Raw genomic sequence first — 14,311 nt, forward strand, 5'->3', positions numbered from 1 at the left:
AACGGTCCTCAATCTAACCATACCTTAATCATACAACTTAATCTAAGAACATTGAAACTCACTTAATTGTACTATTTCTACATATCAATACAATCAAATGAACCTTCTCAAATAGCAAATAAGCATGCATGCCATATCCAAGATTCTTTTCACATAAGTAAAGAATCATGTAATCTCAAACAAACATTCACATGATATAAATCTCTATCAATTATAGCATAGCATCTCAATCAATCACAATGTATGTGTCTAACTCAAGATTCTATCATCATCACTATGCTCGACAACATGGTTAGTCATAATGACCAAAATCCAGCCAACCTAGGGCTTTCTCCGATGCCCTTCCACCCAACCTCCACGCTGGACATCGCGGCTATCTTGGGTATGTCTATTTCTGAATCTCGTCCTCTTTGGGTTCTACCACATGGCTCCAAGAGGGCATAAATCGCATTCTTTGTCCAGTGTTCCCTATCTAAGGACGGCCAGCTCGAATGTCAAAATCTCATGTTGAGTCTCATCATACACATGCATATCAATTAGTCATACACGTGCATATCAATAATTCATCTCAAAACAAAGCAATCATAACTCATACATATCATCTCACACTCATATCTAGTCCATAATCTTTCAAGGCCTGCATAGTCAAATCAATCAGAACCAATTTCAAGTATAAAACAAGCTTTTAATTTAAACATTCTTTAACTTATCTTTATCTTTTAAGTCACATGGGAATCCTTGTTTTTAACATAATCAATTATCATAATCTAACGAGCAAGGTCATCTCTACTATAGCTGATTCTTAACTATGCTTATGCATTAGTCCATCCGGTCTATATAGATAAGATAATCAATCTTGATAGCAATTTCTAAGGCAAAGCCTAATAACTGGTCTCTTTGGGAGAGTAATATCTTCCAATCTATTTGAAATTACAGAAAAGTCAAAACTACAGAGTTTTAGGACTTTAAATGCTCTATAAAGCACGTCTCAGTGATGGTTCTCTAAAAATGAGTTCTAAGGTCTCTTTAAGAGCATTCGAAATAGCCAAAGTTGTGTTTTTAGCATAAAATTGCCAAAAACAGCTAAGTGCCCCACCTTGCACTCGAATAACTTAAAAATAAAAGGGATTTGGCTTTCTATAGTCTCATACACTCTTGTAGAGTTTCTTGTCCTCTAAAACTTTTGTCTTTATATAAATGTCTGATTCTAAACACATGGAAAGATAAATGCTTTGCAAAACAGTCCCTAATGAAGGTTATATCTAAAATCTGGTCACAAACTAGTCAAATATTCTATCTTCTAATTCTTTACCTCCAAAAGTATTTATTCTTTGAGTTAGACTAAGGCAATCAACAATAGCTCTTAGCAAGAAATCCCCCCCTCTCCTCTTCTCGTGGTGTTTCCCCATCATTGCCATGGTTAAGAATGCCATACATCGACTCAAATTCTCCCATATACATGCTTATCGATATATTTATTTAATCTCAACAGAATTTAAAGCAAAATAATAAAAAGAGTATTTGTGTACTTCCCCGATATATTTTTTGATGTCTTGATTGATTTAGGAATCCATGTCTACTCTCTAGAATTTGTGAAAGAGCTCCTTGTAGATTTGGCAAGCCTCTCAGATCTATTCTCAAGGCTGTAATCTACAACAGGTATAACTTTGCGCACAGTTATCAGATACTAGTCGTATGGGTACTTAAAATTACCAGAATGCATGTGGTTTACAACCCCCTCGTGGGTGGAATCGCCAAAATTAGCCGTATGTGAAAGTCGCATCCAAAAATAGGTCACGCTTTACTTTTTTTTTTCAAATTTCCATTTACATGTCCATCTACGCACTTAAAGACTTCCCTTGAGTATACTAACTAATTGAAAACTCAATCTTGAATTTTCACTTAATTTTAATACTTAGAATCTTTAGTGTGCTAAAAAACCAGTGAATAGAATTCATTACTGAAATTTGTAGCATCCAAAACCTAAGATTATTTTTAATCATAACTTGGTTAATCTCGGAGGTATGCTACATTCTCTTCCCGTTAAGAAATCATCGTCCTCGACGATAAAGGCATCTTATCCTAAATCATTAGACCTTGAGAAATAGTTTTTATTGCTCAGGTATTATACTTAATATAGTACTTGAGAAGTCATATGCTTTTGAGTTGCAAGAAAACTATAAATATTCATATGTCTTCATCTTAAGATTTCTTCAAGTAGCCTTGGAAAGAAAGACTTGACAACTTGCTTCTCTAAGATCTTAACTTGATATAATAAGCTCTTAACTTGATTTTTCATTTCTTACCTATCTCTTGGATAAAATCAATATACTCCGTAATCATTGTATTTATTAGAACCTCAATATTATAGCATTAGTTTCTCTGAGTATTGTGCTCTCTTCCATTCATAGCTCCGATAGATCTTATCTTGGATAAATGATTTTATATGTTAAGCTAGTCATGTATACACTAGAGTCTCCTAAACTCGTCTTAATTCCATAAAATTTAACTCCAAATAAGAAACTAGATAGATCTTGAGGCATTACACAAGGTATCTTTATCTTGTAAATCACTATCCATGTCATAAACAAGCCCTCTTGGAACCACAACTTAATACACGATAATAAATCTGATGAAAAAAATCATCATCATATTGTATTAAACTTTAAGGTAATCAATCAATTTGCAAACTCTTATTTTCACTTTGCTTACAGCTTTAGACTTAGTCAAATTTCTTCAATAAGAGAGCGGTCATCTATTCTTTCTTCAATTAAGAAGCTTAGAAAGTGAAACAGTTTCAAACTTTACAAACAAATGTGGCTACATAACCTTTCTATTGATGGACTTGCAACCTCCACAATAGATATTGATTTTCAAACCTACACTTATTAACTTCACAATGATAACTTACTATTAATAAGAAAATAGTATACTACATGAGATACTTTTCTTACTCTACTACAAAGCACACATCATTCTAATATACTACGTGAAATACTTTTCTTACTCTACTACAAAGCAGACATCATTCTAAATTCTACATCCCATCTTTGACCCTATAAGTAATAATCTTTACTATAAATTTTGAACCATATTCATTACTATAGAATAAGGGACTACTTTTTACACATTTTTAAACATCTCGTAAGGCTTTAAGTGGAATATATAGTCATTTTATATAATAATAAACACTACTTTTATAAGTTTCTCACTAGATGGTCTAAATAAAAGCAAGAGTTTAGAAACATTGTTTTGTTATCAATGCAGTTTTAAAAGTTGAGACCATCACCTTTTCTTCTAGCTAGACTGAAATATTTAGATATGTATTCTTGACCAATTACTTCAGTGGACATATTGGTTTATTAGTATACCTAAAATAAATCACTATATAAGCTCACACTATTGTCATATTTTGGGTATCAAAGACTCAACAAATAAAAAGAGATTCTAAGAAGTAAATTTAATTGAATTAATTATCAGTACAATACATTTTTTGTCATGGAAATTCTATCTCTCATCTCTTAAATACTATGTAAGGTTTAGGAAAATTTAATAATGAGTCAAGATCATTTTTTAATTGCATGTAGGAACCTACTTTGTAAATTCATAACCTATTTGGATTATAATGCTGGATATATCTCTATTTATGGTGATTTCTCAATTATTTTTAAGGTTATTTTTATTAGGTTTGCCACGTTCATGTGAAGACATGCCTTTAAAAAAGAGAAATGCAAAAATACCACTTCCATTCACAAGATATGATTTTTTTAGCAAACCCCTAAAAAAACATATTTATATCCTACTTAGGTACCAAACTAGTGTTAAATGTATAATTATTTTACACCCATATAAATTCCCTCCTAGTGGTGCTATTAGGGTGTCCTTACGCCCTCCCACTCCTTGTAGTGGTTAGAGATGTGGGTTACAAAAAGCTTAAAGTACCAGAAGGCTATTGTGTTCACTGAGTGTTTTTCATGTTATTCCGTACTTAAATCAATTTCTACATAAGGAAAATAACTTGGTTCACACAAGGCCAAGCCATCTGAAGGAGGAGACTCAATACATTAGCAGCATGAGAGTGTGTGTTATATGCACATTGGTTGAATCAAGAAACTTAAGGGAGTCCAAGTTCAAAGGTCAAGCGAAGCTAGCTAAAAAGGTCATATTGATGCATACATACAATTACAAGGGACTAGTTAATGGGTGACAGATAGGAGTGTGGGCTCAGTGATTTACATCAACGAGGCATAAATAATGGTAGGGTGGATATTCTTACTCATTCCATGCTAGGGTTTTTATCGATTTTGGGCAGGTTATACTATACTTGCTGGAGGAGGGTTATACGTGAGAGTGTATCAAGCTCCAGTACATCCCAGGCTTCGTGTTGCATGCATTTGCATATGAATAGATTCTAAGCCTTGGGCTCGCTTGAAACATAAGCTTTGTGCAAGACCCTATTTGAAGGGAAAGGCTTGGAGGATTCAGAAATTATTTTTGGAGGAGTGAGAGTCCTTGATTGATAGAGATCAACATATGCATATGGGGTCGCATAGGCCATTATCACCTTCCACGGGCATTAATATACTTTGTTGCTTTATTTATTTCTCTCTCTATCTTTCATTTCCTCTCTCTTCTTCATGCTATTGTATTTGTCACTATAATAGTTCGACCAAATACTAGCTATAGACTTAAAAAAGGATTCACAAAGAGGAATGCCTTAATGAGGCTTTCTGAAAGAGAAACATCGTTATGGATCTAAGTAAAAAATATACTAGCTAGTTTCAATGCGAGACTTTATAATCTTGATCACATGGATAAGAGATATATACTAAACTCTAAATTCCTCAAATTAATGTTCCCTTTTTCACGACAAGTTCTACTGATGTTAAAGAACCATGTTGTTTAGTTGTGTTAGGTTTTGTACATCCAAAAACTCCACCCATCACTACTGTTGGTGCTCCTCTAGAAAATCATCTATATTAATTTACTCAAAATTTATCAATTTGTTCGGTATACTTAGATGAAGAACACTACAACTACACACTACCATGTTCTATCTCTGTCTCTCTGTCTCTCTCTCTCTCTCTGTCTCTCTCTGTTAAACATTGTTGCAGATAAAATAGGTAATATTTCCTAAAAACGAGAAACATTTGGTATCTTTCAAAGATTTCATAAAAAAGTTGAATTTTTAACCTCTTTTTAAAAAGTGGTCTACGCATGCGTACAAAACTGCCAAAAAATGATAATATTTTGGGCACTTTACACGTTTCTTACAAAAATTGACATGAAAGAAATAACTTCGTTTTGCTTACTTTTTGAGATTATAATTGAAAGTCTAACAATAAGTTTTCAACCAAAATAGAGACAATGTTTATTATTTCCATCTTCAATCCATTTAAAAAATGATACAACTATAAAAAGAAGATATTTTCTAAACATATAGCTTATGGCATAGTTATGGTTCCTCATAATCATTGCTACACTGTGATTACTTGATGTGCCTTTCCCTGAGAAGGTAGACGAGGTATCCTCTTCTTCACTATCCACAAATACCTTTTTTTTCTTCTATGTGTACACTTGAAGCTTAGACTCCTTCTTCGGTCATCTGCCATGTTAGCATGATTGAGGATGTGCTACAGAGTGGAACTATAAATAACTATTTATATGATTATATTACAAAAGCGTTATCTTGATACAATTACTATCTTAATTATAAAACCTTATTTTGGCTCTTGAGTAAAATCCATTTTGAAGCTCTTGAGTATCACAATTTCTTAATTGATAATATATACTTTTTTAAAAAGAGTTCGTTACATATACATGAATTTCAAAAAATCATGAATAAGGTATTTAAAAGTTGTCTAATTTTGAAAAAAAATTACACACTCATTTTTAAAGAAGATATGTCCTTGATGTGACAAAAAGGGGGGTTAAATGGTAATTTTAGATATTAAATGCGTTTAGAAAGCATGAAAAAGCTCATTCCAAGAAACAAAAGTTTATACTTTCCAAAATACTTTTTTGGAAAGTATTTTGGAAAGTATAAACTTTTGTTTCTTGGAAAGCATAAAAAAGCTCATTCCAAGAAACAAAAGTTTATACTTTCCAAAATACTTTTTTGTAAAATATCAGGCATGGACTTAGGTTCGAATCCAACTGGTTATTACACATGGTAAGGAAGTTTTAGCTACAACATTTGGTGTTTTTCATCAAGTTGATACAAAACATCAACTTTTGTGAAAATTTTATATTTTGAATCAAGTTAATGTAAAACATAAACTTTCTATGCAAAAGATTAAATTTTTTACAATACTTGATGTTTTTTATCAACGTTATGCAAAACATCAACTTCCCACAGTTTTGTGGAAAAGTTGATGTTTTGTATCAACTTTGATGCAAAACATTCAGTTTTGTGAAAAAGTTGATGTTTTGCATTGAGTTGATGCAAAACATCAGCTTTTTCACAAAACTCGATGTTTTGCATCGAGTTGATGCAAAACATCAACTTTTGCACACAACTCGATGTTTTGCATCACAAACATCGAGTTGTGTGGAAAAGTTGATGTTTTGCATCAACTCGTAATCCATGATGATTTGTAATCCATTGGTTTTAATCCAGATGTGCAAGGCTCCATTGATTTGGAAAACCACGAGTCGATTGATTTGTCAATCCTAATTTTTGTTCTACAGTTCAATTTTAAAGCCGACGAACTATAAGCAAATACACGTGGTGGGACCATCTATGTTACTACGGAGGGGGGTGCATGTGAGCATGGACTCTGCCATGCCTATGTGCAGTAGTATGTTCTCCATCATAGGGGACCTTAAATCTACCGTCATCATGAAAGCTCCAAGCTCTTCTCTACCACCATTCCAAAAGCCCTAAGCTCCTCTCTTTTCTCTTTGTACACCAAGACAATGTTTTGATGAGTGAAGATTGCATCTCTCAGCATCCTTCGCATATCCTCCAATTAATTATAACTAGAGTTCATTCTACACTACCCTTAGACATACCATCTCTCAACATCTTTCACATGTACTCTAAATGATTATAACTAGAGCTCATTCCTACGCTAGTCTTAGATATACCATCACCTACATTCATGATAATGGCTATTTGGATCAAACATCAATATATGCATACTACGAATTTTTGCCACCACCACATATGGACATGATATAGGCTACAATTTCTTCCTGACACCCTTATCCATATTCCATAACAAAAATTTCCATCATGAAAACAAATGCCTATGTGGGTCGAAATTTACTCCCATAGGCTATATGATGTCTGCCTCTAAGATTGTCCTACCAAAACAATATTTTGATTTTCTACTCTTTTAACATGCTTAAGTTTACCAAGAGTCTCCATAGTTACCATCTTCTACATATATATATGAATAGAAGTCTCCCTTTTCACACCTATAAGTTGACCTCTTTAAACTCTTAGCATATATCATGCTGCCCACTATCTGCTTATAAATAACAGAGCAAATAATTATGTCATGTAAGCTGTTAAGGTAAGTATATACTAAAGGCTTTGCTATTTGGGTCTAGAAATAGACTCAAGGATGTTTGTAGCAATTTTCATAAATTATGGAGCTTATATTTTTATGTATTCTAATATTTTTTGAGTGCTTATCAAATAATGTGCATATTTATGCATAGTGGTAGAATTCGACCCAAGAAAGTCGATTAAAAAAAGTGTCTTGGATTCATGAAATTTATAAAATAAAATTTTTCTTGAAAAAGATTGATATTTCTTTAAGCTATGTAGACTCCTATGTCATTTTGTAAGTCAAGTTTATTTTTATGTCACAACAACAGCAGTTTATTAATCTACGAAGGTCACATGTGTTCTCAATCTTGAAAAAAATAGCAAAATTGATGTAATTTTTAAATTTATATATGGAATTCTAGATGTGTTTTCAAAAAACTATGTTTTTTAGCTATTTTTAGATTTCACACATTTTGGGAGGGAATCTTTTTAGGTATCCCTCGGCAGTTACCTATTTTTCTTGCAAACAGTGTCATCTATCTATCTATCTATCTTTTCATAACAGAATATATATTAGTAAAAATTACTTTACAAATAGCCACATGGCTAGCATGTGATGTACTAGCGTTCCCTCACACCAATTACTTCGAGCCATAGGTGTAGCTCGGAGTACCCTCATCCAATATATAGCCATGTAATTCTCCACCAAATGAGCTGACCGCAAGGAAGAGACTTGCCACAATAGTAGCCCCTTTATATGACCTATGTGAACTGTAATACTAACTTTTGCATCAAATATGAAGGCCTATTTGTCAACGTATGGATTTCGTTGAGAAAAAGGCCCGTAAAGATTAAAGAGTGAATTTTTTTGCAAGATTCTGAATGCGCTAGATAACCCAGAACATTTAGTTTTCTTTCACTTTTTAGGTGGACAAGTTTGTGGCATGTCTAGTTAACTAGGAATCTCTCTCTCTCTCTCTCTCTCTCTCTCTCTCTCTCTCTTCCAAGAAAGTTTCCATGCTTGCAAGTATTCCATGATGGCCCTTAAAAATCGAAGATTTTCATGCCAATAGAAAGACCCAAAAAACATGTCGTTGATTTTGAGATTACTTGCCTAAAAATAGAAAATTTTATTCTAAGAATCTTATGCTCTTATCCATATAAGATCCAACACGATAAACTAGAGTTTTTCATGGTCATGAAAATTTATGTTTTTAACATGTGAAAGACTCAATGAAATTCAAGCCATTAAATTCTTAAGAAATTAAAAGGAGAATATTTTGATCAATTGAGGATATTGAAAGATCAATTGAGGATATTGAAAGATCAACCAAATTCACTAATTTTGGCATGCGAAACCAGGGTTTTTCATAACCATGAATACCTTAAGAAATTCACATAAAATTACTTCACGTATTTTGAATTCTAAGGTAACCAATCATTGTAAACAAGATGTAGGAATTAATTAGTAGTAATTTGGCATCCAAAATTTGAAACATATTTGGCGTTAAAAACCAGACCTTTTTCATGACCATGACTATCTCGGGTTTTTCACGTGTAACTATCTTTTGTTTTTCATGTACTGTTTTTCTTTTGGGATTAAATATTATTGGATAATGTCTGGTCTAGCTAACTAAGTAAATAGAACCAATGAGAAGAGAAACCTTGAGTCTAAGGGATAAGTGAAAAAGTCAGACAAGAAAAAATGGAGTTGTTCAAATCATTGAATAACTCAACCTTTAGGTAACCAACGGTTCACCAAAAAAAACAAAAGGTTAAAAAAATAATATTTAGCCTACTTAAACTCCCTTTCATGAAATGGAAATCAAGAAAGATGGTCGAGACTCACCTTCCCCAACCAATGAATGATGTGCCTCCACCATTGCCACATCAGGAGGAAGAGAATCTCATCATGGGTAACCTGGTGAATGACTTCTTTGGACGAGAGGTCATAGATGATAGTGGAGCAAACTCCAATGTAAAAAGAGGAGGAAACCTTACATAGAGAGGCAAGCACCCCTTTGTATGAGGGATGTTCGTACTCCACACTGTGAGAAAACTTGGAGTTATTAAACGTGCAAACAACTTATGCATGGAGTGATGTAAGTGTCACCAGTATTCTTCGGTAAGACCATCTCATTCTATTCTCTCAAAAAGAAAATGTTTCATTTTCTATATCCTCTCCTTTGCTAATATTTTGATATATGATTTCTTGTGTTATGTTGTAGGCTTCTTAAGAAGATTCTTCCCCCTCAAAATCTATTACTGAACTCATGAGATGGTTTGTTAGAGCTATATATATCACACCCTAACTTGACCAAGGTCTCACCTATATATACAAATGCATAATCAATATGAACTAGTATTTTGGGAGCGTATATGGTGTAACTCTCTTCCTCCTTCTCTTTCTCTGAGTCATTCTATCCCTATCTCTTTGTGCTCGTGTATTTTCAACATGGTATCAAAGCTTCTTGATATTCATCATCGTGATATCATCAAAGATATGGATCTTAAAGCTCATCCTCATATGGACATGTGTGAGTATTGTGCTCTTGGCAAGCATCATCGACAACCTCTGCATATCTCTCCCTCTAGACATTTGTATGCCCTTTTAGATCTCATTCATACGGATATTTGTGGACCTTTTCCTCCCTCCAAATCTCACTATCATTATTTCATTACCTTCATTGATGATTTCTCTTGTTTCATATATGTTTTTCTCTTGGGGCATAAGTCTGAAGCCTTATTCATATTCAAGCAATATCAGAAAGCAATTGAACTTCATAATGGTCACTCTATCAAGACTCTTTGTAGAGTGACAATGGTGGAGAATATATTTCAAATCTCTTCGATGATTGTTATATTGAACAAGGAATTCACCATGAGTTCACTGTTCCATATTCTCCTCAACAAAATGGCATTGCAGAGCGTAAGAATCAAACCATCCTTAATGCTATAAGATGTATGCTTATTCATTCTAGATTATCCAGGAGCTTTTAGGCTCAATCGATTCATACAACCGTCTTTGTTCAAAATCATCTTCCCACAATTGCACCTGGTGGTAAGATTCCCATTACAATTTGGACAGGGAAAACTCCTTCTGTTGTATCACATTTTTGCACCTTTGGATGCATTACTTGTATTCGCGTCCAAACGAAGCATAACAAAAGTTGGATTCTCTTGGCTTGAAAGTTATATTTATGGGATATTCTGATAATTCTTAAGGATACAAATTTTATGATCCTACTTCTGAAAAATTCATTATCAGTCTGATGCTATATTTGATGAACATTCGCATTCGATGGGAGGTACATGGTCTAGTAAGGATTCTGATGATACACAATCCTTACTCGCTGCTTTTCCTTTTCTGTTCAATAATCATTGTATCTCTCAAGATGTTGTGCATCCTTCTTCTCCTATGAAGGATTTTGAAGACCATATGAAGGATTCTAGTAATAATGTTGATATATACATTGATCTTCCCATTGATATTGATCATGGTTCAAATAATGTCTATGATGAAAATTTTGATGATGCTATGAATGTTTATGAAGATCCGACAACTTATACAGAAGCTATCTCGTCTCCACAAAGGATCACTGGTAGGAGGCTATGCAAACCGAATATGATTCTTTGATTTCCGAAGTGGGTTCTTACTGATTTGCCTCCCGATTGTGTTCCTATGAACATGTGTGGAAGGGTTTTTAATTCAAAAAAAATTGTGATCTTTTTATCTCTCCTCTCTCTTAAATCAAACGGGATCAAAAGGGGACCCAAACTAGTCCAAATCTTGTCCAAATTCAGTCAAACTGAAGCTGGAAAACTCTAGAACCCAGTTGGACTCAGTTAGTGGCCTCCCTCACCTATAAATAGACCCTCCTTCTTTTGTATTATCATCTGTGAGCTATACCATGCCAGTATTACATTAAAATAATCATATTTTCTATTATCCCTTAATTTTCCTCTACTTTTGGGGAGCTTAGAGCTTCTCTCTCTCTTTAACAACTCTTAGAGCTCTCTTCTCCACTTGCTAAACCAATTGATTAGTTGGGGGCTTCACTTCTACAAAAAGAAGCAAGCTAATCCTTGAGGTAAGAATGAATTTTATGGTTTTTTGTTAATTTTCTCAAATATCTATTCTTCTCAACCCCTCTCAAGGATGAGAAGTTTTCTAATTGGTTGTTTTAAATTCAAATCAAGCTTTCCCTAAGAATCTTAATGTGTAATCAAGAAAAAGTTAATCTTTATGCTTATTTAGAATGCTTTCTTTTGTATATCTCTCTCTCTCAAAAAGAATAGTCATTTCTCTGACTAATTCTTTAGCAAATGAATACTTTTCTTTGGTAATTTCTTAATGGGTGTATAAAACAAAGACAAAGGCTGATGGATCTTTTGATAAGTTCAAAGCTCATTTGGTTGCAGAAGGATATTCACAAGTTACAGGTGTTGATTATCATGATACATTTTTCCCTATTAATCGCATGACTAGCATACGTGTCCTTTTGGCATTTGCTACTCATTTTGATTTGGAGATTTATCAGATGGATGTGAAAACTGCTTTTCTTAACCGTGATCTCAGAGAAGAGATTTATATGGAACAACCAGAAGGATATTCAATTCTTGGCAAGGAACATCTTGTGTGTCATCTCTTCATCGCGCTCTTTATGGTTTAAAGCAGGCATCACATTCTTGATATATCAAAATTGATCTCTTCCTCACATTGAAAGGGTTTTTCTCGTGTTTCTCTGATCCTAATATATATGTCAAGCGCGAAGGTATTCTATTGGTTATTCTTGCTCTATACGTTGATGATACCATACTTGCTTTCAATAATCTTGACTTTATGCAACTCATACAGAAGATTTTGTCATCGGCTTTTGAGATGGTGGATCTTGATGAGAGTCACTCTTATCTTGGTATTCAAGTTCAGGACTATCGCCAGAAAGGTATCTTGTTTCTTCGTCAATAAAAATTCATTGATGATATTATTGAAAAGTTTGGTCTAGTCAATGTTGCTTCTGTAAATACTCTATGTCTTGTAAGTTCCACTAGGTATACAGCTATGACTCATCATGAAGTATTATCCCCACATCAACCTTATGCTTATCTCATTGGCTATTTACAATTTGTTAGCTTAAACACAAAACCACATATTCTTTTTGCAGCTAATTTCTTGGAGTAACGTTTTGCTTCTCCTTCTATTGGGCATTGGACTGTAGCCAACAAACGTGTTCTTAAATATTTGAAAGGCACAGTTACATGGTATGCCTAAAAGTATAGTATCAGATCGAGATTCTTGATTCACTTCAAATTTTTGGCACATGCATTCTTTAAAGAAGCTGTTGGGACATCACTTGATATGAGTACTGCATATCATCCTCAGAGTGATGGGAAAATAGAAAGAGTGAATCATTGGAGAATATGTTAAGAATGTATTGCATGGATAAACCTGGAAAGTGGGATGAATTCTTACATATGGTGGAATATGCATACAATAGTAGTCCATAGTCTACTATTAGAATGTCTCCATTCAAAGCATTATATGGGCAAGATTGCATGTCACCTGTATTATGGTATGATCCTATTGGGAAGGTTCTGATAAGTAAACAGATGCTTGATGAAATGGAGATGCAGAAAGAGACATAAGGGAATGCATAAGAATCACTCAAAGTCATCAAAAGAGTTATACAGACAAGAGAACAAAGCCAAGAGAATTCAATGAAGGTGACATGGTAGTCTTAAAGGTGAAACCAAAGAAGAGTTCTTTAAGACTTGGGAAGTTTAAAAAATTGGCACCTAGATATGTAGGACCTACTTAAGAGGAATGGAACACAAGCTTATTGCCTACAACTTCTAGAAGGAGTTAAAGCACATAATGTATTTCACATTAGCTTATTGAAGAAGTATGTTTAGTTGATCCAAATCACTTATTGGGTGACAGTACAAGAGTGGAGGAAGTGGGCAATTTTGAGATAGAACCAGAGGCAATTTTGGATCGCAGGGTTAATAAGCTTAGACATCAGGAAATAGTCGATCTCTTAATAAAATGGAAGACATATCCAATTGAAGATGCCACTTGGTTTTTCGAGGATCATATGAGGACTCACTATCCTCAGTTCATGCGCTGAGGACAACGCTCTTTTTTTTTTACCCGAGGAGAATGTGACGTACTCATATGTACGTATTTTTAGATCCATTTGATTTGGTGATTTTTAGCATAGTCGACATAAAAGATTAAGTTTGGTCACAAATTTAGTAATTTAGATATGTCGATTTTGATTCGGTGATTTTTAGCATCTATATTCAATGTTGAATAGTAGGAAATACTTAGTCGACATAAAAGATTAAGTTTGGTCACAAATTTAGTAATTTAGATATGTCGCTTTTGAGTCAATTTTGGGACTTTTTATGCATGTTTTGGGGTGTCATTTGTATGTGATTTCTATTCTATACTTAACCATGTTAGATAATGTATAAGATGGTCATAGTGAGTGGTTTAGCGTAAAGGAAACTCATATGGGGGTTTACATAATAAATATAACTGCCGCAACGAGTGCCCGAAACGAGCCCTAGACACCAATTTGACCGTTAATTTTCAGTAATACGACCTCGCATCATGAGGGTGTAGATAAAGAAAGGCGAATTAAAGAAAGTTAGTTCATCATAGGACAAATAAAGTCTGTGTTCAGATTTTTGGGAGATTCCGCATGTGGTGGCTGGCATTCGCGAAACAAATCCGACACCACTTTCTAGTTTTTAGAAAAGATTTGGTTTGAACGCATGTTTTTAGAAAAAAATTCTATCTTTGATGAT

Source organism: Cibotium barometz, chromosome 51, assembly GCF_041138505.1.
Source record: "Cibotium barometz isolate CiBa-2024 chromosome 51, ASM4113850v1, whole genome shotgun sequence".
Classification (NCBI taxonomy): Eukaryota; Viridiplantae; Streptophyta; class Polypodiopsida; order Cyatheales; family Cibotiaceae; genus Cibotium; species Cibotium barometz.